At 36.2% G+C, this 27,622-nt stretch overlaps 1 protein-coding gene and 1 long non-coding RNA gene across 2 annotated transcripts in view; one reads left to right on the top strand and one right to left on the bottom strand.

Annotated features, from left to right (window-relative positions):
• LOC141385594 (uncharacterized) overlaps positions 1-22,170 on the top strand; it is a 63,967-nt gene extending 41,797 nt beyond the window's left edge. Inside the window, exon 3 of the long non-coding RNA XR_012406318.1 lies at positions 19,520-22,170. This is a non-coding gene — a long non-coding RNA (uncharacterized lncRNA). The remainder of the gene's footprint in view (positions 1-19,519) is intronic.
• dmrt1 (doublesex and mab-3 related transcription factor 1) overlaps positions 1-27,622 on the bottom strand; it is a 346,340-nt gene that overhangs the window by 196,659 nt on the left and 122,059 nt on the right. The gene's annotated exons all lie outside the window — the stretch shown is intronic.

Below are 27,622 nucleotides of genomic sequence, written 5' to 3'. Positions count from 1 at the left end.
CGTATCGCTTTCTCACTACAATCGATCCGCTTCAGAGTTCGTTTCAATCGAGCCAAGACCACCTCATACAAGCGATCTCGAAACGATTGTTTTAGCGCGGATCTGAGCGCAATTGGTGGTTTCACATATGCCAAACGAACCACGCTAGCTTAACGACAATTATTTTACATTTTAGTTTTCGTTTTTTCGTTTGTTTTCGTTAACTACAATAACCTTGATCACCAACCTCTTGTCTTTAGAAGACTATGTCTGTCTTTCTAGATAGATAGACATACAGACAGACAGACAGACATACTGACAAACTAACAAGGTCTTTAAAACAGGGAAACTGCATATATCTGTCTCACTGTCTGTCAGTCTATCTGTTGTTCTTTGCCCAAAGCCAGCCCCTCCTATTAAGAGGACTACGTCTCTTCGTCTCTCTGTCTGTCTATCTATCTATGACCACCAACAACACTTTGTAGTAGGATGACTATGTCTGTCTGTCTTGATAAATAGATGAACAGACAGAAAGACAGACAGACAGTCAGACAGACAAACTGACAGAGTCCACTATGCCTGTCCGTCTGTCTGCCATTCTGTGCCCACCACCATCCCCTCCTTTTAGGAGGACAACATCTGTCTGCCTGTCTGTCTATGCCCATCACCACCCCCTTGTATTAGGAGGACTATGTCTTTCTGTCTGTCTGTCTTTCTATATATCTAGAACCACCACCAGCCTCATGTATTAGGAAAACTCTGTCTGTCTGTGTGCCTGTCGGTCTGCTTATCTAGCTAGCTAGCTTTCTATGCCCACAAGCAGCCCCTTGTCTTCAGAAGACTATGTATGTCTGTCTGTCTGTTTAGATAGATAAAAAGACAAACATACAGACAGACAGGCAGACAAACTGACTTCCTAATAGGAGGACTATGTCTGTTCTTCTGTCTGTCTGTCTACTATTCTGTGCCCACCACCACCCCTTCCTTTTAGGAGGACTACATCTGTCTACCTGTCTATGTAGACAGAGAGACAGACAAACAGACAGACAGGCAAACATAAAGACAGACAGACAGACATAAAGACAGACAAACTGACAGGGTCTTCCAAATATAAGAACTATGCTGTCCGTCTGTCTGTCATACTTTGCCCAAAAGCAACCCCTCATATTAGCAGGACTATTTTTGTCTGTCTATCTATGCCAACCCCCAGCCTTTTGTATTAGGATGGACTTGTCTGTCTCTTTAGATAGACCGACAGACAGACAGACAGACAAACAGACAGACAGACAAACTGACAGGGTTTTCAAAATAGGAGGAGTACTGTATGTCTGTCCATCTGTCCGTCTGTCTGTCTGTCTGTCTGTCTGTCTGTCTGTCGGTCGGTGTGTCTGTCTGTCTGTCTGTTTGTCTGTCTCTCTGTCATTTTTTGCCCAACGCCAGCCCCTCATATTAAGAGGACTACATCTATATGTCTGTCAGTCTGTCTGACCGTCTGTCAGTCCTTCCGTCCATCCATCCATCCATCCATCCATCTATCCATCTCCATCACCAGGCCCTTGTATGACTATGTCTGTCTGTCTGTCTGTCTGTCTGTCTGTCTGTCATTGTTTGCTCAATATCACCCCCACCTTTTAGGAAGACTACGTCTGCCTGTCTGGCTGTTTGTCTGTCTAGATAGGTAGATAGACAGACAGACAGACTGGCAGGGTATTCCAAGTAGGAAGACCATGGCCCAATCCCAACTCTATTTTTGTACCTCTACCTACCCGTACGTGTGCAGGTGTTGTAGTGCTGTCCCATTTGTTAGGGGTAAATTTTAAAGCCCGTTGCCTATTCCTTCCCCTTGGCCCTTGAAACAGAGTGTGAAGGGGAAGGGCTTCAAATGTATCCCTAAGAAATGGGACAGTACTATAGCACCTGCACACGTCCTCATATGATAATTGAGACACCCCTACCCCTTCACGTGAATGGGCAAAACGAGGGGTAGGGGTAAAGCTCTGGTCAGATCACACAATTTGTATTGTCGGTTCCGAAATTCACTATGTCAGATCATGCAATTTTTTTTCTTGATAAAATCTTGACTTGTCATGGGGAGCAAATGTGCCACACTACACGTTCCTTCTTGATCAGTCATCTTGTGACGTCTCCGACGAGTGTTATTTCCCAAAGCAGTCACATAGGTTGCCATAATAATTTTTTTTTTTAAATCTCATTTTCAATATGTTTTTTTTTTTAATCTTATTTTAATCTCAATTAACAAGAATGCTAGTAGACAACTAATAACTAGGCTACATTACTTAGGTCGTTCATTAGGATAGGATCAACTTATAATTCCTTTTGGGCGCAGCCACAGGTGTGCCGGTGCCTAAAATATATATATATATATATATATATATATATATATATATATATATATATATATATATATATATATATATATATATATATATATATATATATATATATATATATATATATATATATATATATATCTTACACGGGCTAAAATAATGATTATGAGTGTGTTGGGAGAAAAGAAAACATTTTATTAATTTGTTAGTAAAATAGTGCAGCATTATTCTCAGTCAGCGGCTGAAAAAATGAAGATTGCAGACGCTGCAGACATTTCTTTTCATCAAGTAGCCAGTTCATTGCCGCGACGGGCTTTCTTGGAGGCTGCATGAGAGAAAGCGCATCTTGTTTATTTTATTTATTTTACAAATGTGCAACTTTGGTGTTACTGTGTGTACATATATGTCCATGGTTATATAAACAAGGTTCTAGAATTGCATAAGTGGGGGCATTATTTTACCATTCTTAAAGTGGAGCATTTCTTGGCAAGTTAAGGCTTTAATTTTTAGTAATTAAATTTCATAGTTATAAAATACATCTAAAGAATATTTTAACACTTTTAATTATTCCGAATTATTTATTGCACCAAAAGTAACATTAAAAGGAACATAAATGTAAATAAACTTTTAAACTGTTTAATTTGTGTGTAACTGCCTGATGTAAAAAGCTTATTAAGGCCTGCTAAATGCATCATGCAATTAGAAATATATATATATTTATCTTTTCTTCTGCAAGTTGTATGTAAGCATATAACCTAAAATTACTTAATAACTTAAAATTTTTATTTATATATTTATTTATTTTAAACTTAAACATTTGCACAACAGTAACTGCATATCTCAAAACAATTAGTCATTTGTGCACATCATAGTAGCAGTTTCTCAATCCAACAAATAGCAAATACTTCTGGACATGCATCAATTACTTTCAGACAACTCTCTGATGTTTTCTAACATTAGCAGTTGCTTATGTCATGTCAGTCAAAATTAACTAAACTTGTGAATGCTGAATAGTCATTCCATATAAAACTAATAGTCCTCATTTCATAACTTGAGTCATTACATACAAAAATGTTGAACTAGTTGGCAAAATCTGTCAAGCAAATTTTATTAATTTTTTTTTAATATTTTTATTTCCTAATTGGAAATTAAACAATTTCATGAATGATTTACAGAGCTATGTATATTGTAGGTTCAGTTCCAATATGTACTGCAATGTTCTTCACAGTTGTGCACAGCTCTACCCAAAGAAATGTTCTGTTAGTTGTAAATAAGGGTGTATTTATTATTTTGCACAATGCTGTGAATAAATTAGAATAGTAAAGAGAGTGTTGTGAGAAATGCACCAAAGTGCATTTTTAGGAAAACAACAATTTTCATGCATTTGCAGCCTTTCCAACAACAAAAACAGACATAAACATAAGTTCAAGAAATGCATCTCTCATTATATTTTTGATCCAACTGCAGCACACGTTGATATAAAGCTCTCCATATGACATTACAAGACGCAAGCCTCAAAGCAATGAGGGCCAATTCAAATATGCGTCATTTGCGCATTTTAGTTTGTTATTTCAAATGAAGATGCATGGTTTGTGCACGCAAAGTGTCGCACACGCGGTGCCACATGCTTGCATTTTCCAGACGCGTCTTCATCGCAGTCAGTGAGTTGAAAATTCGGTGTGTTCGTGCTTCAACTCCTACAATAAAATCTAGCTGCAAGCAGCAGTTTACATCCTTAACCCATTGAGAGTTTATGCTGCAATTTTTTTTATTTTTATTATTGCTTTCATACACTGTAAAAAAAATCCTAGTTGCCTTAAATTTTTAAGATGAATCAAATTAACCTTATGAGTCCACTGAACTTTATTATAAACTGACTTAAAACAGCTTGTGTTACTTATAAAATTAAGTTAAAACATGAATAACTTAGTTTAATAAGTTACAAGGAACTTAAACATATGCTGTCATGTCTAATTGATCATACATTTTTACAGTGTAGTTAATATTATTTTATTATTTGTAGATTTCTTTACAAATCACTTATGAAATGCTTTCGAACTATGTAAAAAGCACTAGTTTAACCTACTTTACATTTTTTTAAATTGATTTTAATTTACACCCCCTTAATGCAAAAGATCATTCAAAATCATAATACCAAACTTTGTCACAGATGTTTCTGCGCAGTGGCGCAGTAGGTAGTGTTGTCGCCTCACAGTAAGAAGGTCGCTGGTTCGAACCTCGGCTGGGTCAGTTGGTGTTTCTGTGTGGAGTTTGCATGTTCTCGCTGAGTTCCCGTGGGTTTCCTCCGGGTACTCCGGTTTAAAGACATGTGGTACAGGTAAATTGGGTAGGCTAAATTGTCCGTAGTGTATGAGTGTGAATGTGTGTGAATAAGTGTGTATGGATGTTTCCCAGAGATGGGTTGCAGCTAGAAGGGCATCCGCTGCATAAAACATATGCTGGACAAGTTGGCAAATCATTCCGCTGTGGCGACCCCAGTTTAATAAAGGGATTAAGCTGAAAAGAAAACAAATTAATGAATAACTAGATTCTTAAAGTTTGAGAACAAACTTTGAGGCTGGCTTGTGAAAGCCTGATGGTAATAGTTTATTTAGTTTAAACAGTTTTAAAAAGTATGAATAGATAGATAGATAGATAGATAGATAGATAAATAGATAGATAGATAGATAGATAGATAGATAGATAGATAGATAGATAGATAGATAGATAGATAGATAGATAGATAGATAGATAGATAGATAGATAGATAGATAGATAGATAGATAGATAGATAGATAGATGGATAGATTATGGAGGGATGGATGAATGGATGGATGGATGGTGTGCTAGCATGAGTCAAACAAGCCAACCCCCGCTTCTCTACGATGTTCTAATACTGAGATATAGCTGCTGTTATATCGTTGCTAGGTTAGTCTGTTTTGTTGCTATGGAGTGGATTGTCAGCTTAGACTGATGATGTATCAAAGCTTCTTGCCAGTAGGAACAGTTAAAAGCAACACCCATGTCTCTATCACACTGCAGCATGACGATATCAATCTGAACCTCTATAATTGCAGTCTATGGGACCGTTGCTAGGGTGCCTTATCTGGTTGTTAGGGGTGTGGCTAGAAAGTTAAAAGCTCATCAGTTATTGGTAGTGAGTTAAATGAGCCCAGTTAGAAGTCTGTGCAACAGTCTGAAGTTTGACCCAATGTAAAGTCAATGAGAGTCTTTTGCAGTGGAAGTCTATGGGACAGTTTCTAGGGTCCCAAAAGTGGTTGCTAGGGTGTGGCCAGAAAGTTAAAAGCTCATCAGTTATTGGCAGTTAGGTAGTCTGAGTTAAATGAGCCCAGTTAGAAGCCTGTAGGACAGTCTGATGCAGAGTTATGAGGTCACAAAGTTTGACCCAATGTTAAGTCAATGGGATTTTTCAGACGGTCCCGGGACGTTTTTCGGAAAACCAAAAGTCGGATCAGTCGGAAAAGATATAGCAACCCGAGTCAGACCAGTTTGGAGGTCTGGTGTGAGTTTGGTGGTCATAGCTTGAAAGCTCTAGGAGGAGATAGAGTTTAATTTTTAGTCTCAGAAGAAAAATAGGATAACAATAGTCTGGCTTGCTACACAAGCCAGCCTAATAATAATAATAATAATAATAATAATAATAATAATAAAGTAGGTTAAACTAGTGCTAGTTAATATTAAGTTAGATGGTTGTAAACAGTTTATTTGGGCTGAATTTAAACAAACAAATTAAGCTGAACATTACTAAATGTAATTTGTTTGTTTAAAGTCAACACAACAATTTTTGCAACAATTTACAAATTGTTTGCAACAATTTTGAAATAATTTTTTGTGTGTATATGGATAGCATTTTTGAAAAACTGCAGCATTAAATGCGATGCAGTCAAAAAATGTGGGTGCACCTAACTTTTGTTCTGGTGACCTTGGAAAAAACTTTAGGCACATCCGTGCAAAACGTTAGTCTAGAGCCCTGTATGACCACCACCAGCTCCTTGTATAAGGAGGACTTTGTCTGTCTGTCTTTCTGTGCCCACCATCACCCCCTCCTTTTAGGAGAACTACACGTGTGTCTTTAATAAGACATGTCATATTCTTTTTTTTTTTTTTAACATGTTTAGATGTCCAAGTAAACTAAACTTAATTCATACATTTAAACCGGAGTTTTCTTTTAAAAAGTCCTGCCGTTATCAGTGCTCAATGAATCTTGGGACGTCTGAGGCCGCGAAGGATCCATCAATTGTGTCCTTCATTACCTGGGAAAGTAAAGCTTGAAGGAGCCTTCGATTTTTTTTTTTTACTTTGAATGTATCCTTCGGAGGATGCAGCCTCTGAAATGAGACACAGCTGCAGTCTTCCTACAAAGGACTACATCTGTCTGTCTGTCTGTCTGTCTGTCTGTCTGTCTGTCTGCCTGCCTTCCTGCCTATCTATCTATCTATCTATCTATCTATCTATCTATCTATCTATCTATCTATCTATCTATCTATCTATCTATCTATCTATCTATCTATCTATCTATCTATCTATCTATCTATCTATCTATCTAAATAATAATAATACAACATTGCATACACCATTAGCCAAAATGAACAGGGACCCTTTAAACGATCTTGTCGATTGGCAGTGGTTGTTCTTGAATCTCAGTTGAAGGATGTTTTGCAGGTTAGTTTAGTCATAGGTGTGTAAATGCCTCATTATTATTTTTATCATCATTATTGTTATTATTTGGGGGGTCTGAGTGGGGTAGTATGTTTTTTTTATGTGATTTAAAGATATTTAAGTGTATATGTGCTGTGTTGTATCTTTCGCCGGTGTCAAATATGAATTTCAGCTCAGAATCTTTGTGCAGACAATAAAGTAAATAAAAAATAAATCATTATAATAGTAATGAAATTACAACAAATACAAGTATATAGGCAGATTACTGTTATACAGCAGAATAAAGACAATAACAAAAAAATGTGTGTAGCAAGTAATAAAACATTACAAAATGCAGGTAACAAATTGTATAATAATCATAATTGTACAAAATGTTATGTAATAATATAATACAATACATTAATTAATTGCATCAGTCGTTAAATGTAAAACCTTAAACACAAAGTGTGCAGTTTCAGACTGCTAGTAACGTTACATTATTATTTTGTGGAAGAAAGACACATGCCATCCAAATGTTGATTAAATTTAGTAAATACGAGTTCACTAATAAAGAAATGTATTCATTTATTTTTGAAAGCAATCTCACTTTTATAGCATTTTACACAAATCTCTTGCAGGCAGGCCTCTTGAAGTGTTTCTGAGATGTTCTTCCGTTCTAAATCTAGTCTCTGACTGCGTGGAGGATCGGCTGCTGCCAAACGCCTTTTGCAAACAAAAAAAAGTCACACTGCATTATTACAATTAACATCAAAGCGAAACTTCATTTCATAACATATTAAAAGCAATATTTATAATATTATGTGGGTTTTCTCAACTCCCATTAACAGCTTGTAATTAATAGCATTAATAGCTTGTTGGTGCGAAATGAGAATAAAAATATTAATTCCCAAAACACACCAAACGAACTTTATTCTTATTGTTAAAGTCGGATATAGCTATATAATAGTTACGCTGCCAAATAATAATAATAGCAAAAAATTACACTTTTGCACTGGTTCAGTTTAGCACTCGCATGACATTGAATCGGATTGAATGGGAATTATTGATCGAGAATTATTTTATCACACATATTCACAAGCTCATTTATCAGCATGCAATTAGTGTACAATTACTGTACAAAATAAGTGTGGCCGAGCGGTTAGAGTAATGAATCATATTGTTGTGTCTCACAAAAGAAATCGGTTTCAGGCAGAGTCGACTCTTTAGGGTTCACTTAAGGAAGCTGATTTATACAACCGAGGCAACTCGACCGCAAAGTAACAAACACCGTCACCTTCACGAGGCAATGCATGCCAGCCTGCCCTTGAAATCCACCCGTCGTCGTCTCATCCAATGGGTTTATTTTCGGTACATGTTTAAATGTCAAATTATGCCAGTTAAATGATTGTTTTTTATATATTGCTGTGTAGTAAATGGAATTGAAAATAATTAACCTAGTAACGGACGGTTTGAGCGCGCCTTTTTTTTTAAATTAAATAAACAGATGCCATTTGGTGATTGGTAATGTTTTAGAGTTTGCGTATGCAAGTTTTTGAGCACAGTACCTGAAAAAAGAAAGGTAATTTTCTGTTAACGTTAATTAATTTAGGCCCAATCCCAATTTTGGCCCTTCCCTTACCCCTAGCCCTCGTTTTCGCGCTCACGTCAAGGGTGTCAGTAGCTAACGTTATGTTTCCAAAATGCAAATGAACTTTATGCGCAAAACTGGAATATCCATCCCATAAGTCAAAGCAAACAAAATCGTCTCTTCCTGATTAACTGGCGCCAAATATCTACAGTAAGAACTGAATTTATTGCAGTAGGAGAAGCTGCGTGAATATTTTCATCATCAAACAAATGATTTGCGCCTCAGAAGGCAATCCTGACATACAGTGAACGCACAGTGGTGTTTGAAGGTGTCAGACGCGGAGCACAGACGCTCTTGATTCTGGAGGTCATTAATAATATAATAACACTAATACTTAAACAGTAAGGCGTTTTAGTTACTAGCTAAGTTAATAGCTTTAAGTTAAAAGCTGTTTATATTATTTTATCTAGCTGTACAGTTTTTTTTTTAAAGGAAAATTATTCAGTTCATCAAGGCTACATTTATTAAATATAAAAAATAATTTAATTGTTAAATATTTATACAATTTTTACATAACTGCTTTCTTGTATGTAGTTTATAATAAACTAATTATTCCAGACATTATTGCTTTTATTACCATTACCATTAATAATAATATTATTAATAATGATATCAACAATAATAATCAATATTAGTGATTTCTGAACGCTCATGTGAGTTTGAAGACTAGAGTAATGAAGCTGAAAATTCATCATTAAAATCTCTGGTCAAATGATTAAATTAAATGATAACTTTTGAACAGTTATTTTATAGTGCAGTGTTTCACAATTTTGCTGTATTTATGATATAAATGCAGCCTTGGTGAGCAGGAGAAGCTTATTTTAACATATTTAGCAATTATACTGACCTTAAACTTTTGACCAGTTGTGTATAGAATATTTTATAAGCGAAAGTGTGCACTTTAATTTTAACACCCCACAGACATCGTCACCAAATATATATCAGAGAGGTCAGACTTTCTCATTCAGAGCTTCATTTCAGTTGTCAGGTTTTGTAAAAATCTATCTATCTATTGAATTAATCAATCTAATAAAGAAACATTGGCTAGAATTCTGCATTATAGGCTTAAATTATAGAGAGACATAGCATATGAACCGAGACTGCATCAGATCATTGAAACATCAATGTTGATCATTTCTGCTCTGCCAGCTCGAAAGAAGGAACAAAACAACAGGCCTTATACATCATATTAAAAGATTAAAATATGGAAAAATGATCAGATGGTCAATTGTACTAATAGATAAACAGCTCTTAGTAATAGTTCAGCATGCTTTCAAAATGCGCATAAAAATATGTTGATGGAAACATGATTAGTGACAGGTCAGTAACACAAACACACACACTGAGAACGTTTTTCGAACCACATCTGACAAATTATAATGGCTTTAACACACTCCTTTCAAAGTTGTGTCACAAAAACACTCCGTAATCCACACAAAACGCTATTAAAACCCATTTTCGGATCGCAAATTACCGGTTGTAAACGCTGTAAACGGAAGTTCTAAACAGTCTGCCTAAAGACGCTGGTTGATATGGCATCCTCAATGCAGCAGCCAAGAAAAATTTCTAGTGTTGTTTTTGTGTGTCTAAATAGTTTGCATGTTCTCCCTGCGTTCGTGTGGGTTTCCTCCGGGTGCTCCGGTTTCCCCCACAGTCCAAAGACTGCGGTTACAGGTGAATTGGGTAGGCTAAATTGTCCGTAGTGTGTAAGTGTCTGTGAGAATGTGTGTGTGGATGTTTCCCAGAGATGGGTTGTGGGTGGAAGGGCATCCGCTGCGTAAAAAAAACTGCTGGATAAGTTGGCGGTTCATTCCGCTGTGGCGACCCCGAATTAATAAAGGGACTAAGCCAAAAATAAAATAAATGAATGTATAATATGCTGAGAAACAAGAAAATGAAGGAATGACATATATAAATAATTTTTTATGGCGACGCGGTGGTACAGTAGGTAGTGCTGTCACCTCACAGCAATAAGGTCACTGGTTCAAGCCTCGGCTAGGTCAGTTGGCTTTTCTGTGTGGAGTTTGCATCTTCTCCCTGCGTTCACGTGGGTTTCCTCCAGATGCTCCGGTTTCCCCCACAGTCCAAAGACATGCGGTACAGGTTTGTTTTCTGGGTTTTATAAAGCAGTGTATGGAATTGGAAACAAATTAATTATTCACAAACCTCCAATTCAGTCTTTCTTTACCCAGCAATACAACGTCTAACAAGCACTTTTATTTTCTTGGAGCGTCAAGTGGTCATGGGATCTCACCTGGATTTCACAACTGGCTTCGGATCTGGTCTGAAGTTGAAGTATGTTGATGATGTCGCTTGCACTTTTTAAGGAATTTAAGGTAATGTCTACAGTACATTTAATATTGCACCTGAGGGCTTGTTTTGGGGGGTTAAACAAGGAATGTATAGGTGCACAAATCATGAATATCTATATACTAGGGCTGTCAAAAATAGTGCACATGATTAAAATATTTAACGCGTAAAAAAAAAAAAAACGCAAATAACGAAGTTGCAGTTTTTCCAATTCCTGTTGTGGCCGACGTGTGTTTAGGGACGATGCTTGCATAGAGGTGACTTAAGTGGGCGCATTGGGCAGCAGAATAGTGAGCGAACCCCCCGGTCTTCACTTTCATCAGCTACACCAACCCTCTCCCTTACGGTCCTTGTTTTTATCAGCAAAAAGGTCACTTTCTTTTTAACTTATGGGTTTAGGGCGACGTGATTGTCGTTTGCCTCGAGCGCCAGTTCAGCTTGCCCCAGCTCTGCGCGTGTTTGATGTGCAAAGAAATTTGAAGTCCAAGGAGGTGCTTTTTAAAGGAAAGTTTCAGTATAAAACAATTATGTCGCATAATCAGGCTATTCTGCGTTTCCTTCAGAGTTTCATGCAATTCGGGTGTTTCATTTTTAATCTTTAGACTTTAACTGCAGTTCAGCAGTTCACTCTGATTCAGCATGTTTTCATTCAGGATGTTTTAATGGAATTTGACACCTCATGGCGAACGGAAAGAAAAACCTCTGCATTTCGGGACTCGCGTGATCCTTTAAGGTAATCAAATATTGCAAAAATTGCTTAAATGGTAGACTCTTAATCAGTATTACCTTAATCGTAAAAGCGGAGTATTGGTGTCCATATAAATGTACTCAGTGAAAATGGCAAATGAAGTTGCAAGCTGTCAATGATAGCCCTATTCTCTGCCCTATTCTCTAAGCTGCGTCCATGAGCCCTCACATTTCATAAGTTTCACGTTGCTGTGTCAGAATCCTTGCTTGTAAAATACAGCCATACTTTAGAGCACATAGTTTAAACAAATTTGATGAACGCCATCGTGCGTGTTGATAAATCTGAAAGGATCCCTCCGTCGCTCACCGGGCTTGCTGTCCTGCGCACGTTGTGTGTGCGTGTGTGTGTAGTCCACTTAGAATCCAACATGGAAATCATTTTTGTTTGTTATTGGCTTTGAGTGTTTTAAAATTCAAATGGCATTTAATGCCTGTCCTTTTATTTCTGTAATAAATATGGCGTTTTGTGATTAATCAAGATTAGTTACAAAAAAAGTGTGATTAATTACGTAAATTTTTTACATCATTTGACAGCCCTAATATATATATATATATATATATATATATATATATATATATATATATATATATATATATATATATATATATATAATCTATATAATGTCATGAACAACCACCAGATGTCGCTGGTAAACATTCACACACAAACATTCCCACTCATTGAACTACATATCTGCCATGTTATTGACTACAACACCCAGTCATGCCACAAACACACACACAACCGGTTCCAGATCAACACTGATTGCACTCTCACAGCTGAAGCCACTCACACAATGATTGTTTGGACTATTTATACCCCTTTGTTCCACACACATGTTGCCGAGTCTTGTTTATCTGTAGGTGACATTACAACGCGTTATCCTGGTCTTGTTTCTCTGTGTTTTGAACCCAGCCTTGTTTATTTAGTTTTCCTTGTCTGCCGCCTGCCTTTCGACCTCTTGCTTGTTAAATTGACTAAGACTCTGGATTGCCCTCATACATCTGTTTGCCGGTATTGACCACTGCTTGCCTGACAATTCTAATAAACCTGCACGTGGATCCAAACTTCTGTTGTTGGTGTCACTCCCCGTTGTTACAATATATATATAAATGAGTTATTAAAACTATTCTGTTTAGAAATGTGTTGAAAAAATCTATATATACACACACACACAAACACACAGTGTTTCCTCTAGGATTTTTTTTTTCAGCTGTGGCGGCAGATCTTTTACACAAATCACTACCTATAGCGTTATTTCAATGACAAATTGAAATATGTTTTGAGCGCAGTATTACAAGTCGAGATTGCAGTTATGTAATACGAGCATGCAAATATATTTGCTTGCGCGCCAATTTCCTCTGCTCGTGCACAAAACTTTTTGCGCGCCCTCAAATATACGCTGCTCAAGCTCTGATATTCTTGTGTGCTCTCAAATAAACGCTGCTAAAGTGCGATTTAGTGCGTTTATGTAATAAGTATGTCTCCAACATTTATTAGATTGGCATTAGGAATATTTATGAATTTCTCCAGATCTACAGAGCGGCATTACTGCTTCCTGTAGTAAACTGAAATGGCAATAAACTCCAGCAAGATAAAATCATTGTATGCAGAACCACAGACCTTTATCTATTAATAAAGTATTATTATGAAAACTGTGTTCATCTTAACTGAAAGTTACATCGTGTTTGCTGGCATCACACATCACACACCTGTCAGTCAGTCAGTCTGTCAACACATCACCTTATACAAATAACGCGCAGCACTACTACGTTTAAAAAAAAGTTTGCGCTATATACAGTATATATATATATATATATATATATATATATATATATATATATAGAGAGAGAGAGAGAGAGAGAGAGAGAGAAATAATTTACTGTGAATTTGGAGAAGCACTTTAGCAATGAAACCAAACGAGAATTTGGAGAAGCACTTTAGTAACGAGACCAACATCCTGTAAGTACATTCAGACTTGTTTCAGTTGTTGTGTATGGTTTGAAGACTTGTTTTCAGCTGTTTGTGTAAAGTTGTAGGACATTTAAAGTTGTTTTCAGTTGTGTATAGTACTAGAAAAATTTAGCCACTGTTTCCTTGGTTACTATAAGAGCTTGTGTGTCGAACGTGGACGGTTTTGCCTCGTCCGCTGCAGTTTCGGGCGTTGTTTTACTTGGGAGGCATGTCCAAACGCCAGGTAAACACTATATATTGAGCACGCTAGCTTTAGTTTGCAGGAGAAGCACTTTAGCAACGAGACCAACAGCCTGTAAGTACATACCTCTCTTTTCATCCTGATGATCCCTCGTTTCCAGCTCGCATCTCAGCCTGCCTGTTGGACATTTCACACTGGATGAAAGATCATCATCTTCAGCTTAACCTCGCAAAAACGGAAATGCTTGTAGTTTCTGCCAACTCGACTCTACACCATAACTTTTCAATCCAGATGGATGGGGCAACCATTACTGCATCCAAAATGGTGAAAAGCCTTGGAGTAACGATTAATGACCAACTAAACTTCTCTGACCACATTTCTAGAACTGCTCGATCGTGCAGATTCGCACTCTATAACATCAGAAAGATCCGACCCTTCTTATCTGAACATGCAGCTCAACTCCTTGTTCAAGCTCTTGTTCTCTCCAAACTGGATTACTGCAACTCTCTACTAGCTGGGCTTCCAGCTAACTCTATCAAGCCTCTTCAACTGCTCCAGAACGCAGCAGCATGAGTGGTCTTTAATGAACCTAAAAGAGCACATGTCACTCCGCTGCTCTTCCGTTTGCACTGGCTGCCAGTTGCTGCTCGCATCAAATTCAAAGCTCTGATGTTTGCCTACAAAGCGACTTCTGGCTTTGCTCCTACTTATCTGCTCTCACTTTTGCAGGTCTATGTGCCCTCCAGAAACTTGCGTTCTGTGAATGAACATCACCTCGTGGTTCCATCCTAAAGAGGGAAGAAATCACTTTCCCGAACGCTCGCGTTCAATCTGCCCAGTTGGTGGAATGAACTCCCTAACTGCATCAGAACAGCAGAGTCACTCACTGTTTTCAAGAAACGACTAAAAACTCAACTATTTAGTCTCCACTTCACTTCCTAATCTGCAATTGCCTCTCTGGATATACCACTAACTGTACTCAAAAATAAATAAATAAATAAATAAATTAACTAATACTTTCCTTCTTAGACTTTACAGACCTGAAACTTGCCTATAGCACTTATTCATTGTTGCTCTTACAGTAGTGTAAATTGCTTCCTTGTCCTCATTTGTAAGTCGCTTTGGATAAAAGCATCTGCTAAATGACTAAATGTAAAATGTAATGTAAATTTACATACAATATTTTACTGTAAAAGTAATGCAATTATAAGCCAGTAATTTACTGCAAATTTAAGGTAAAAAAAATTACGGGGTACAGTAGCAAAGTGCCAACAGTGTGCCTTAACAAACCTCCTTTTCAGATCAGCACGTCCATGAGTCCACAAAGTTGGCAAATGGATCTGCTATTTAAACCACGTGGTGCAAACGCGAAAATGTTAGCTGCTCCAACCTGAAAATAACAACAAATCACGTCCTTTGAGCCTGGGGCCATATTGCTCTGAGTGTATGATTGGGCCCTGAGTCTGAAGGGTACCATTATATTGTAGATGGAGATGGAGTGAAGATCATCCTCACAGGAGTGATCTGTTTTTTCATAGAGACTTGTGAACTTCGTTTAGTATTAGGTGCATTGTCTTGGGAATCCCAACTGATGCTCTGAAGTGGAATTACTTTGAAGTTCACTGCATTAAAAGTGCTTAGACCAGTTGGCTTAACATTATATGGCTACGCTGTGTAGAACTAAATCGGTTTGCATGTCTTTAGACTGGAATGCTTGAGGCTATTTGAACACAGGTCATTTTTTACCTCAAACCATGGCTACTTTTAATCAGAACTGTCAACAGGTGCACATTTTTCACTCATCTCTCAGAAAAAAAAAACTTGATGTTTTGTTTTGTTACAGCAGGTTTTATCCCAGATTCCCAGCAACTTTATTTAAAAAAAGAAAGCATGCTGTAACATACTTTACTTGATGTAGGAATTGATTTTAAAAAGATGGTTTTGGCATTGCGGGGTTATTTACCTTTGAATAAATCATGCATGGTGTTATAAATCGATCAACATTTCTGTTTCTTCTTCGCTATTATAGTGCACATGTGTTTTCGCTCTGCAACTGATAATCTTCTAGCATGACAAACTTCATAGCTCTGCGACTGTCAGATCCAGTGAGCTCTCATCGGCCCATGTGTTCTGACTTGGTTACAGCAGTTAGATACTTGTGTGGCATGTGACGGCTGCACTTGTTGAAGAGGCTCAGGAAATAACATGATGAAGAATGAACACACAGGTCATGACCGAAAAAAAATACTTCTGTCTTTTTAAGTAGTTTGCAAGCAAATTATGCCGAAAAGAGCTTTTCTTAAAACTAACTGAACATTTTTAGACATCTTTGAGGTCACTTTTAGCCAGATGGTACCAGATGGCTTTCAGTTCACATTTTCTCCAGCAGAACGACCACAGATGTAGTTGTAGCATCATATTATGGCTAATCAGATTTAGGTATAGATTGACTAACGGAAATTGCCAAATACTTTAAATTTTAATTTTAAAACTATGCATAATCTGTTTTGTTGAACTGTGATTCATATATGGACGAGAAGACAAGAGCAATGAGATAATTAGCATTATATTATTTAATTTTATTAAATTTAATTTTTATAAAAATTTTACAGCCCGTGATTGATACGCACATAATGGTTTTATATTATCTTCTTCACTGTCCACTATTTTATTACAACTTAAAATTTGTTTAATTGATTGCTCATCAGATTAGCTCAGATTTCTAGCTGTTCATGAATGAAAATCAAATATGATGTATCATACCCAATTATTACCAGAGGACAAAGCTATGTTAGAATTTAATAAATAGGTCAAGTTTCAAATGTGTGTATATGCTGTTCTTTTGAACTTTGTTTTATCAAAGAGTCATAAAAACATTTAAAGATAATAATAATAAGTGTTTCTTGAGTGCCAATTCAGCATTAATGAATGATATCTGGAGGATCATGTAACTCAAGACTGAAGTATTGATGCTGATAATAAAGCTATGCCATCACAGTAATATATCACAGTAATATATTACTTTTAAATGTATTTCTAAATTTAAAAAAACACTTTACTGTAATAATAGGATGCAATTTATAAATAAAATATAATTGTATGATATAATATAATTTTCTATATGTTATCAGTTTGTACTAGGCTAATAAAGCCTGTATCAACAGCACAGAGACAGCAATAATCCAACATAGTTTGGGTTTTCAAGTACTCACATACCAGTAGAAATATAAACCAGAAGATAAATCAGTAGACACACACACGATTTGACCTTTAAAGGGCTCCAATTGTACCCCTTTTACAAGACGTTCGATAAGTCTTTGGTGTCTCCAGAATGTGTCTGTAAAGTTTCAGCTCAAAATATCCATCAGATAATTTAGAATAGCCTCTAGAACATGCACATTTTGGCATAAAAGTTTTTGCAGCCTGTGCTTTTAAATGCAAATGAGCTGGGGCCTCATGTACGAAGACTTGCGTGGAAATCTTACTAAAACATTGCGTACGCACAAAGCTGTAAATGTGAAAAAATGTGAAAGATCTGAAAAAATTCAGATGTATGAAACACTGCGTATGCCAAATCTCACGCATATTCTTTTGTACATCCGAATGAACGTGAAACTGAGCGCAACATGCACAAGCGCAAAACCCCTCCCTGCCTCCTCCCCCGTATGAATATGCTAATGACTCTACTTTGGCAAAACCAAAGGAAAAAGCAATGACAAAATCAAGCAAAAAGAGAAACTTAGAACAGAATGTGAATTGGAGGTAGACCGGAGAAAAGCGGCGTTATTTGCAAGTTTTGTTCTCCGGAATTAACAAAAAAAGAAAAAAATAGAGTGGGAGAGTTTAGCTGATGCGGTTAACACAGTTGGGTCTGAACATCGCACTGAGTGAATTAAAAAAGAAATTGTGTGATTTATAGCTGTAAAATGTTGCAGTACCCTTAACAGTCTCAGTGGCGCAGCTCGTAAGACGCATGTCAACATGTTTTGACACGTTCGAGCATGAACTCTGTTCAAATCCAGCATCTGATGAACTCTTTCTTCTTTTTTCCACCGCTACATATCAGATTTTGCCTACTATTTATCACGAGTAAAGACAAGTAGGAATCATTAACAAGTTTGTGCATCATATTTTATTTACACATTTATTGAATGGAATGTTTCTGATTCACGCATGCAAATTCATCTTCAGATGGCGCCTTTATAGCAATGTGCGTGCAGTAGATAGCTCAGATTACATTGGGAAAACAGGCAACTGCTGCAAATTGCGCTTTAATGTTTGGCCGGTCAACTGTATGGTATGGAAACCCTATATACCTGCTAGATGAACCTGTCTCATACAGCCGCAAATGCAAGGCTCAGACACTTTGTAGAGAGGAATTTAACACAACTGCCTCTAGGAGTCGCCAATGGAAATAAAACAGACACGCACAAAAAATATGCGTACGCCAGCCATAAAGCTGGCGTGGAGCTGCGCACATTCCCACGTTCAGTTCATTGTTAGTAAATCCAAACGTGAGCGATTCTGAGCGTGAAACCTGGCGTATGCAAAGTTTTTGTGCGTACGCAGCGTTGATACATGAGGCCCCAGGACTTTACGTTCCCTACTTCAAAATGGAACAAAAGTAGGATTCTGTAGGGATTTACCCGGCTGTTTTCCCTTCTTCCTCATCCCCTGTCTTTGAGGTACTGAATTCGGTATCAGTAGACAAGAGAGACCGTGTTCACTCCGCTCCGCGCTCATTTAAATTGTTTTTTTTTTTTATAATCAAATGTCCCTGTGTTGCTTGACACAACATATCGATTATGAAATTTGTTGCCAATGCATTTAGAAATCAATTTCTAGTGGTTTAATTGATTCGTTGTTGCAGCCCCAGTTGTAACAATATTGGTATAATTTTTTAAAACATGCATTTTTAATTAAAAGATAATCTTTCAAAAGATTTTTTAAAATGGTGGCATACGGAAGGGCAAAAATCAGTACGTCTGTGTATTCTCATCTGTTTAAACACAAAAAAAAATGTAAATGTGAAGCTGTTATTTGACATTGCCAATGGAAAACGTATATAAAGAAAACATTTGTTCAAAACAAAAAGCAGTGGTTAGCAGAAAGCTAAAATTAATTAAATGCCACATTTAAGCATTTACCTCGTTACTAAAGACAATTTGGGAGAGTACATTTAATCTTTTAAACAAGTGAGAAAACATGTAACAATGAATTATATTTTAAGCAGCATGCATCATGGCTGAATACAAACTCTAATGAGCTTTCAACATAGATTAATTTGTTTCAATATTTATAAGCCAACAATTATAATTCATTACATATATTCAAGTGATCTACAGCTTGCAGAATTACATTTCTCCTGGTTTTGAGCTGTGAAATTGACAGCACTACAATCTAGTGTCATTGTACCATAATTATATGGGATTAAATTGGCAGTGCACCAGACAGTGAATAGGTGTGTTTAACTTCCACTTTAAAAGCAACCAAATTGTTCCAGGCCTAAGCACACCATGTCACTCCTCTAGAAGGGGGACCTGCTCCTTTCAGGTCCCCAAAACTTTGTTCCAAAGAATGGCCAAAACACATAAAAAGTTTCCAATTTATATCTGAAAACAGTGTCATGTAAACACCTACTAAAAATGCCTTTCTAAATACCACTCCAGGTGTATTCCTGAGTCATGATGAAGCTGAATGAAGGCCAAGGCTGTCTGCGCTCTCCAGCCCTGCAGGGGGAACGACTGGCTGACTTTGAGGAATACAGCTGGCGGACTATCAGACAGGTAGTTGAGAGGATTTAATGTGGAACAGTTTGCTTTCTGCGGCAGTGAACCTGCTGCAAACCGAGAGGAGAAAGAGATGTAAGATGAATCCAGGCAGATCACAGTATGGCCTGAGAAAGTCAGCCAAAACATGGGAGAATGGGCTTCACGGATCCATAAAAGCTTTGAATTTGTCCGTGTGAACAATTGAAACAAAAGTATGACACGCATTTGTAATTTTCAGATTTATTACTGAAACACTGATGACAAAAGCAGCAGCGTAGCTTTGTCGATTGAGACGTCTATGAAAAAAATTCTTCTTCCAAAATTGGGACTTTTGAAACAGCACGAATGACTGTTGTCAGTGTACAGCTGAGTACTTGTCTCAAGCGCCAAGACTTGCTAATTTCCTTCTTTTTGAAGATAATGTGCATTTCACGCTTGTTAGGAAAAAAGTTAAAGCCTGGTGAGACTCGGTTTCCCTGGAAAAAAAAAGACAGCACAATGAAAACAAAAACAGTCCTGCAGGATGTGTGACAGCACTCACCTCCGAACCCTGCAGTTGCTCGCTGGTTTCAAATCACCCTAATGACCACATAATGACCTCATTTGAGTCACCTGCTGCTGTGACCAGGCTTGACCTGGCATCTCTTCTGGAAAAAAAGCTGTAGGGTTTCAGAAATGCCTCCAAAAAATATGTGCTCTAGCTTTTTTTAAGCAGCCCAATTTTGTAAAGATAAAGACTTTAAAAGTTTTTTAGTAAACTGATAAGGAGCTCAAACATACAACGGAGCACATCTGAGACAAAGAATGTTATGGGAAGGAAACTATCTCACTGGATTCATCCTGTCCTGTGAACAAAGGCCTTTGCCAGATGAGACCCCTGGGACCTTTGCACTACTCTTAAACACTCAGAACATTTATGCTGCTTTAAATTTCCTTTTACATCTTTCCCTTGATATCTCAGCTCAGGGATATTGTTTTCCAGAGCTGCAGGTCTTTATTTCGAATGCTCTGAATCACATATGTTCGCCTTTTCCTGGTCAACGTTTTATATTTCGACATGGTTTTAGTTATAAGTTCAAATAGCCACATTTGACAGATCACTTTTGTTGTGCAGTCGCCTTCAATTTGGATTCTAAGCTGAGCCTAATTGTAGTGGCATTGAATTTTCATTTGTACACACTTAAAAATAAATGTTTATTCTTGGCATGTTTTATTCGATGGAGAAATTTTTTACATCTATGCAGCCATTTTTAGATTGTTAAAATGTTCTTCACGCAAATAAAAACAAAGGACTTTTTGCTGAAAGATTATTTAGTATAGGCAAAAATATTTCTTATGACAAGAAAATTAAAATGAAATCTCCCGTTTGGAACCTGTGTTTTTAAGAGCGTGCTAAAAGAGAATCATCATGATCTGAGGTGTTGATGTTCCTATTATTTTGAACCATAGCATTGTTTGAAAGCAACATTACCTCCTCAATGAACATTGAGTGACCGTTCAGAATTAGGAAGCTTGGGTCGTTTGTGCCAATTCCCATGAAATCTCTCGATATTTCTTTCAGTTGTTCTCCATTCGTAATTAGTCGTGGTCAGGCTGATCAAAGGACTCGGGCGGCCGGTTGCATGTGAACCAGCATCTCTCGTGATGACATTCACAAACCAGAATGAAATATGAAATATCAAGTTTCCACGGATGCATGGACTTGTAAAGAAAAAAAGCGAAGGAATTGGGGGATTTTCACACCGATAATGTGAAACATTTGGTGCATGTTGTTGGCCTCTGAAGAGGAAAATCCGGAGCCAAAAGCGGTCTGGCAGTAAAACAGAAGCAAGTCAAATGCTAAAACAACAGCAGTCATTGAGAATCACTGATTTAGATGTCATTATAGCGTTTTCCTATGCTAGATAGCCGGGCTCTCATGGAGACTAGAATGATTTGTGCACTCAGGCATAGCACGGAGTGGCTTACCATGAAAGAAGCAAAACAGACATGTTCTCACTTGCGTTCCACTTACACATCACAATATGTTGCCAGAAAAATAACCACTTTTTGCAGCTGCAATAAATATGTTGCTTTATATAAAAAAGCCCCTTTGCGAAATGAAAGCACTTTTTTTTCAGGCTACATTTGTGTGACAGTGATGTATCAAAAAACAAAAACGATAGCATTTTGTCGACATAGATATGATAATGTTGACAAAACAATACCCGTTGACAATGATTTTTTGAAAAAACTTTTATCTTTCATACCAGACCAGTAGTTGGCGATATCACTTTGTTAAGAAGCAAAATATATACCTCTGTACATATACAGTCCTGTGCATCCTTGAAGTTTTAGTTATGCAAATGACATTGCATTTTTACAATATCATGTTTACAAAGAGACAATAATGATACGTCTCTGTTTTTTTAACGTACACTTTGAAAACCATTTTCGAATGTCTGTTTTCACGACCCACACATTTTCAGGATGCACAAATATAAATGTAAGACTAAAATGCATTAGAAACATAACATTAAAAATAGTGCTATGTGAAAACTCCTCAAAGTAAAAAAAAATAAAAATCTTTGAATGAAAACTGAAATGATTTAGAAAAAAATTAGGATGGAAAACCTATGATGGAAACGCGCATAGCAGCCTGATCCCACCAGGAAACATAACTATTTTATGTTTTGTCAATTTAGTGGCTAATTCATATGAATTTGTACAACTTCACTCGCACAAAAAATTTAAAAAGGAGGCATGGAACCCATCCCCACCGCTAAACCCAGCTGCTTTCAGGGAATAAGCAAATCAAACTAAATTGTACGAATGAGATCATACGAATTCATGCTAATTAGCCACTAAATCAAAAGAATTTGATTTACCCAATTAATTGCTTCATGTGCATAGAATCATAGTTGATTTTTGACTCAAGAAAATTATGTGATTGGATTATTGAACTAATTAGAACAGTGGTTCCAAAAGTGGGGGTTGGGACCCCCTTGGTTGTCGCAGAACATTGATGGGGTTGCTTGGTGATTTCCAAAAGTCAAATAAATGTATAAACTATTAGAACTATATTTCTATATTACTATATTTTTATCCATAACGCACAGAAGAAAAATAGTAGTTAATAGTTACATAAAAAACAGCAAACATGCAAATGAAAAGCCATTAGCCTTTACATTTTTTTTTCATAGGATTATTGTGTTTACATTAAATTAACAGCACATCAATAGTGTCATCTGCAGCAGATTGATTTTAGGTTAAACATTCTGACTCCTTTATGACAGGCAAATACATAAAAAAATGAATCCAGGCCACAACAGTCTCATTAGATCAGGTTAAACAAATTATGACTACATAAATTATAGCCTATGGTTGTTAGACTGTTGCACTTTTTTGTGTTGTTAGTATGCTCATGTTTATACAGGCCTATTGTTGTGTGTGCAACATTTGTATATTTATAACCACCTCAGAGGAATGTAGGGGTCGCAATTCACTGGTATTGTTATTTTGCAGCTCACGGGCAGGGGTTTGGGAATCCCTGAATTAGAACACTGATCTGGGCATCATTTCAAATGTTGTTTTAATAATAATGAGAGAAAGTCCACCACGGGGCAGCACAGTGGTGCAGTGGGTAGCACAATCGCCTCACAGCAAGAAGGTCGCTGGTTTGAGTCCTGGCTGGGTCAGTTGGCATTTCTGTGTGGAGTTTGCATTTTTTCCCCATTAGGGCATGGGTTTCCTCTGGGTGCTCCGGTTTCCCCCACAGTCCAAAGACATGCGGTATAGATGCATTGGGTAGGCTAAATTGTCCATAGTGTATGTGTGTGAATGAGTGTATGGGTGTTTCCCTGTGATGGGTTGCAGCTGGAAAGGCATTTGCTACGTACATATGCTGTATAAGTTGGCAATTAATTTTGCTGTGGCTACCCCTCATAAATAAAGCGACTAAGCTAAAAATGAAATAAATGAATATTAAGATTTTTGCTCATAAATTAAAATTGAGGTTCAAATGAAAACAGGCTAACTGTGAGATAGAAATTCGCAATTTCAAGAAACTAATTTTAGAGAGAAGAGTGAGATATAAATGTGACCCTGGACCACAAAACCACAAAAATCGATTTAGATACAATCTAACATAAAAAAAAGTTAGATCTTTCTTTTAAGACAGAAATCATTAGAATATCAGGTAAAGATCATGTTCCATTAAGACATTTAGTACATTTCCTAATGTAAATATATTAAAACTATTTTTTGAGTAGTAATGTGAATTGTTAAGAACTTAATTTGGACAGATTTTAGGTTCATCATTCTCTTTGATTTTTGAACACTCAGATTCCAATATTGTCCTATAATAACAAATCAGATTTATTTAGATATTTATGATTGTTTAAATGTCATAATTAACATTAACATTTCTAAAAATAAAATATGCACTTGTAACTTGTTTTGGGGCAGGGTTACAAATGCCCCAAGTTTAACAAATAATATACTTTTATTTAGAAGTGGGCTTCCATACACGTTACAGACAAAAACAACTATGAATTAATTTACTTTACATGTAAAAAAATTTGTTGTATGTACAGAACATACATGCGTTTTCAAAATTATTTCATTTAAATTTTTCAGGTTATAGTATGTTAATAGAACACACTATGTTTAGAAAAGTATTGTTAAGAGCCCATACTAAACTGCACTGAGTAAATTACTTTAAAGCAAATAAACACTGCCAGCCTCCCAGCAGTTTATTATCATTCACCTGAGTACTTGCTCTGCTTTGTAAGACGCATTTGAGGTCAGAGCCGTGCAGAGCTGAGGTTTGCACAAATTTGTTTATCTGAGCCAAATGACTCACTTCATCCTGCTGCTTCATTTGGAGGTGAATGCGGTACAGAATTACCCTATGGCCACTCGCTCCATTGATTCAAACAGACCGGTAAGAGAAAGAGTCATGGCTTCCCCACCCATCAGATGTTCCCCTGCAGCTTCGAGTGAAGTTGCAGACTTTGTAGCAAACAGCGTTGTTTGAGACAGGTGCAGGTGGCAATCAAAGTCTTAACAACCAAAGCTATGGCCTCCAACCAAGCTGGATAAGCAAATAAACAGAGGGCGGCTTCAAGTGGACGGATGTGTAACTTCTGTTTGACGGCAGAAGTGTAACAGAAGCTAAACGACACTTTATCTGTTTAGCAGACTCGCTCAAAGTGTGGAAGCCATTGGCAGTGCAAAAGGCCACCGGCAGGGATACAGTGTGTTTTTAATTGCCCTCTGTATGCTTTCCCCATGTGTGGAGGCCACATCTAATCTAAACAAGTGGGTGCGAGGGTTTTTTTTTGTGTGAGGCAGATTAAAGGTGTCTGTGGTCTGTGTTAAAGAGTTTTAGTTGGCCTGTCCAGTCACCATCCTCGCAGGCTGCACATATGGGAGTCAACAGTACAAAGAAGCACATAAATCTCCAAAGTGCCTTTGTCAGTTTTACGCCTCAAATTAAGGATATAATGGGCAGAGGTGGGGAATGTTTTCCATTGAGATCATGTCGCTGACCTTCTATATCCGAGTCTTTTGCATTTGTTTCTTGTCACTGTGTTCTTGAGAACTGACGGGGGTTGCGCAAAATAAAATTCTCAGACTGAGTAAACTGCTGCACTGTCTACAATAAAATCAGTCTTTAAAAAGTAATAATAACACAAATGATAAAATTTTTTTTTTTTATTAAAAATATTAATTTTTTTAAACAGTTTCTGTTTTAACATATACAGTGAGCATATAAGTGAGTACACTTCCTTTTGCATATATATATATATATATATATATATATATATATATATATATATATATATATATATATATATATATATATATATTATACATGTTTCAGTTTTTTTTAAACAGTAATATTCATTAATATAAGAGTTTGGTTACCTAACATCTTTGGTAATAGAAAGAAAATGCATTTAAATTCAATAAGGTGTTGCGAAAAAATAACCTTTTTATTTAATATTTATATGTTACTCCTGTTCTGTCTGTCCTGTTTATATCAACATGTTAATTTGGGTTTGCAACTTTTTTGTTGCTATGATCTTATATTTTGTTTGTTTGCTTAATAAGTTCCAGTTGTGGCTTTGGTATGGACTAATCTAATGTATATGCACAATTATATTAATGTAAAGCATCCTTATATAAATTTAGAAGAGAGATCTGTAAGGTATGTACTCATTTATGCTGAGCACTGGACAAAGATATCTGTATCAGAAGCAATGAAATAAACAGTCAAATAAAAGGGGGAGAAAAAGGAAAAAGCCTCAAATCAAACAAAAATAAAAAATTAATAACAAATAACAATGTGAGGACTTGTAGATACACAAGAACCTGTTGTTACAGATAGGAGTTTATGCCTAATCATTGTTTGTTTGAAGTAAATAACAATCCCATTTCACCCAATAATTTCCCCTTGTATCTTTCCGTAACCAGAGGGACTAGCAATATTTGCTATGTTAAGGGAGCTTTTTCTGAGCATTCTCCTGAAGATTTAGCAATTGCTCTCTTGCATGTTTATATCTTCCAGACTGACCCCTATAGGAACATGGTGGAACATTACACATCCATGTTGAAGCCTATTTGTCTAAATGTAGTTATTTACATTTTTATCAATTTAAAGCATACTTGCTAAATAAAAGTGCAACATTTTTTGAAAATAAATAATAAACTTAGACATTTAGTTGACAAGTCATACTTGGCTTTATACTGGCTTTATTTTGTTAACAGTATGATTTGTATTACTTTTAGAAATGGCTCTGGACAAATTTAGTTTATTGTCCAATACAACTGTTGGACAAAATGTACATTCCTTCAGCAAAAACAGTTAGTATTCCAAGAAATACTGGAATGTAAGGCTTGATACAGAATCTAATTGAATCCAAATTTATATATATATATATATATATTTAAAAAAATCTTTTTTTTATATTTTTTTTTTATTAAGTTATAACATTCAAACAAATTGAACAACTATACTGCATTCTGATTTTTCATTTTATTAAGGATATTTATGATAAAAATAAAAAGATGAAATATAGCAAACTAAAGAAGGGATTTAAAGAATCTACATACAGTTTAATGCAAAATTATTTACCGCCCTCCTGTAAGATGTAAATTTATTTATTTTTTTTTCAAAACATTTTTAAGCATAGCTAATGTATTTAGTCTTTGTCATGGTTAAACACTATTTTACTAGTTATTTTGCAGAATGCTGGTATTCTATACTATACTTATACTTGTATAAGTGCAATTTGAAGGCTTAATTAGGTTAATTAAGTTATTTATTGAGTTATTGGAGAACATTGGTTTATTATGTAATCTGAAATTTTCCTTCTTAATTTGGATACCTATATTCACTCAAATTTTATATTTACTATTATAATAAATATAATTATTTATGCTTTTATTCCTCCATATGAAAAATATTATATGAAATACTAAAAAAAATCCTTGCATCATTTAAATATTTGAAAAAAAATTAATTTCACGAGAGGGCTGATATTTTAGCTCTCAACTGTATATGTACAAAATGTTTTGCCAATGTTATAACATTATTAATTCAATAAAACAAACACCAATCTTCTAAGGTGAACGTGAAACCATTGGTGACAACCTCTTTTTTTCTCTCTTTTTCAGTGTATATGAAAGCAGTATTTTTCTGTAACCATATGCAAAAGTCTTTTGTGAGAAAAAGCGAAGAGGAAAAAGAACATGTGAACGATTTAAACCTTTTTATGACTTTTCGGCCCTGTTGAAACACTGTACACCATTTTGCCATAAACCATCTTTGCAATTGCCAAATAACGACATTTTATGAGGCCTATGCCATGATGTAATTTTGGTCCTTTTATTTTGTAGTTTTGTACTTTGATATCAACCACTTCCTTTAAGAACATGGTTTTCCAATTACAAGCTAGATAACTGGCGCTAACACAGAGACTGTAACCTTAACAGCACATGACATGTTTGAGGCCA

This window comes from Danio rerio, chromosome 5 (genome assembly GCF_049306965.1).
Source record: "Danio rerio strain Tuebingen ecotype United States chromosome 5, GRCz12tu, whole genome shotgun sequence".
NCBI lineage: Eukaryota > Metazoa > Chordata > Actinopteri > Cypriniformes > Danionidae > Danio > Danio rerio.
This window is presented reverse-complemented; position numbering and strand designations above follow the sequence as displayed.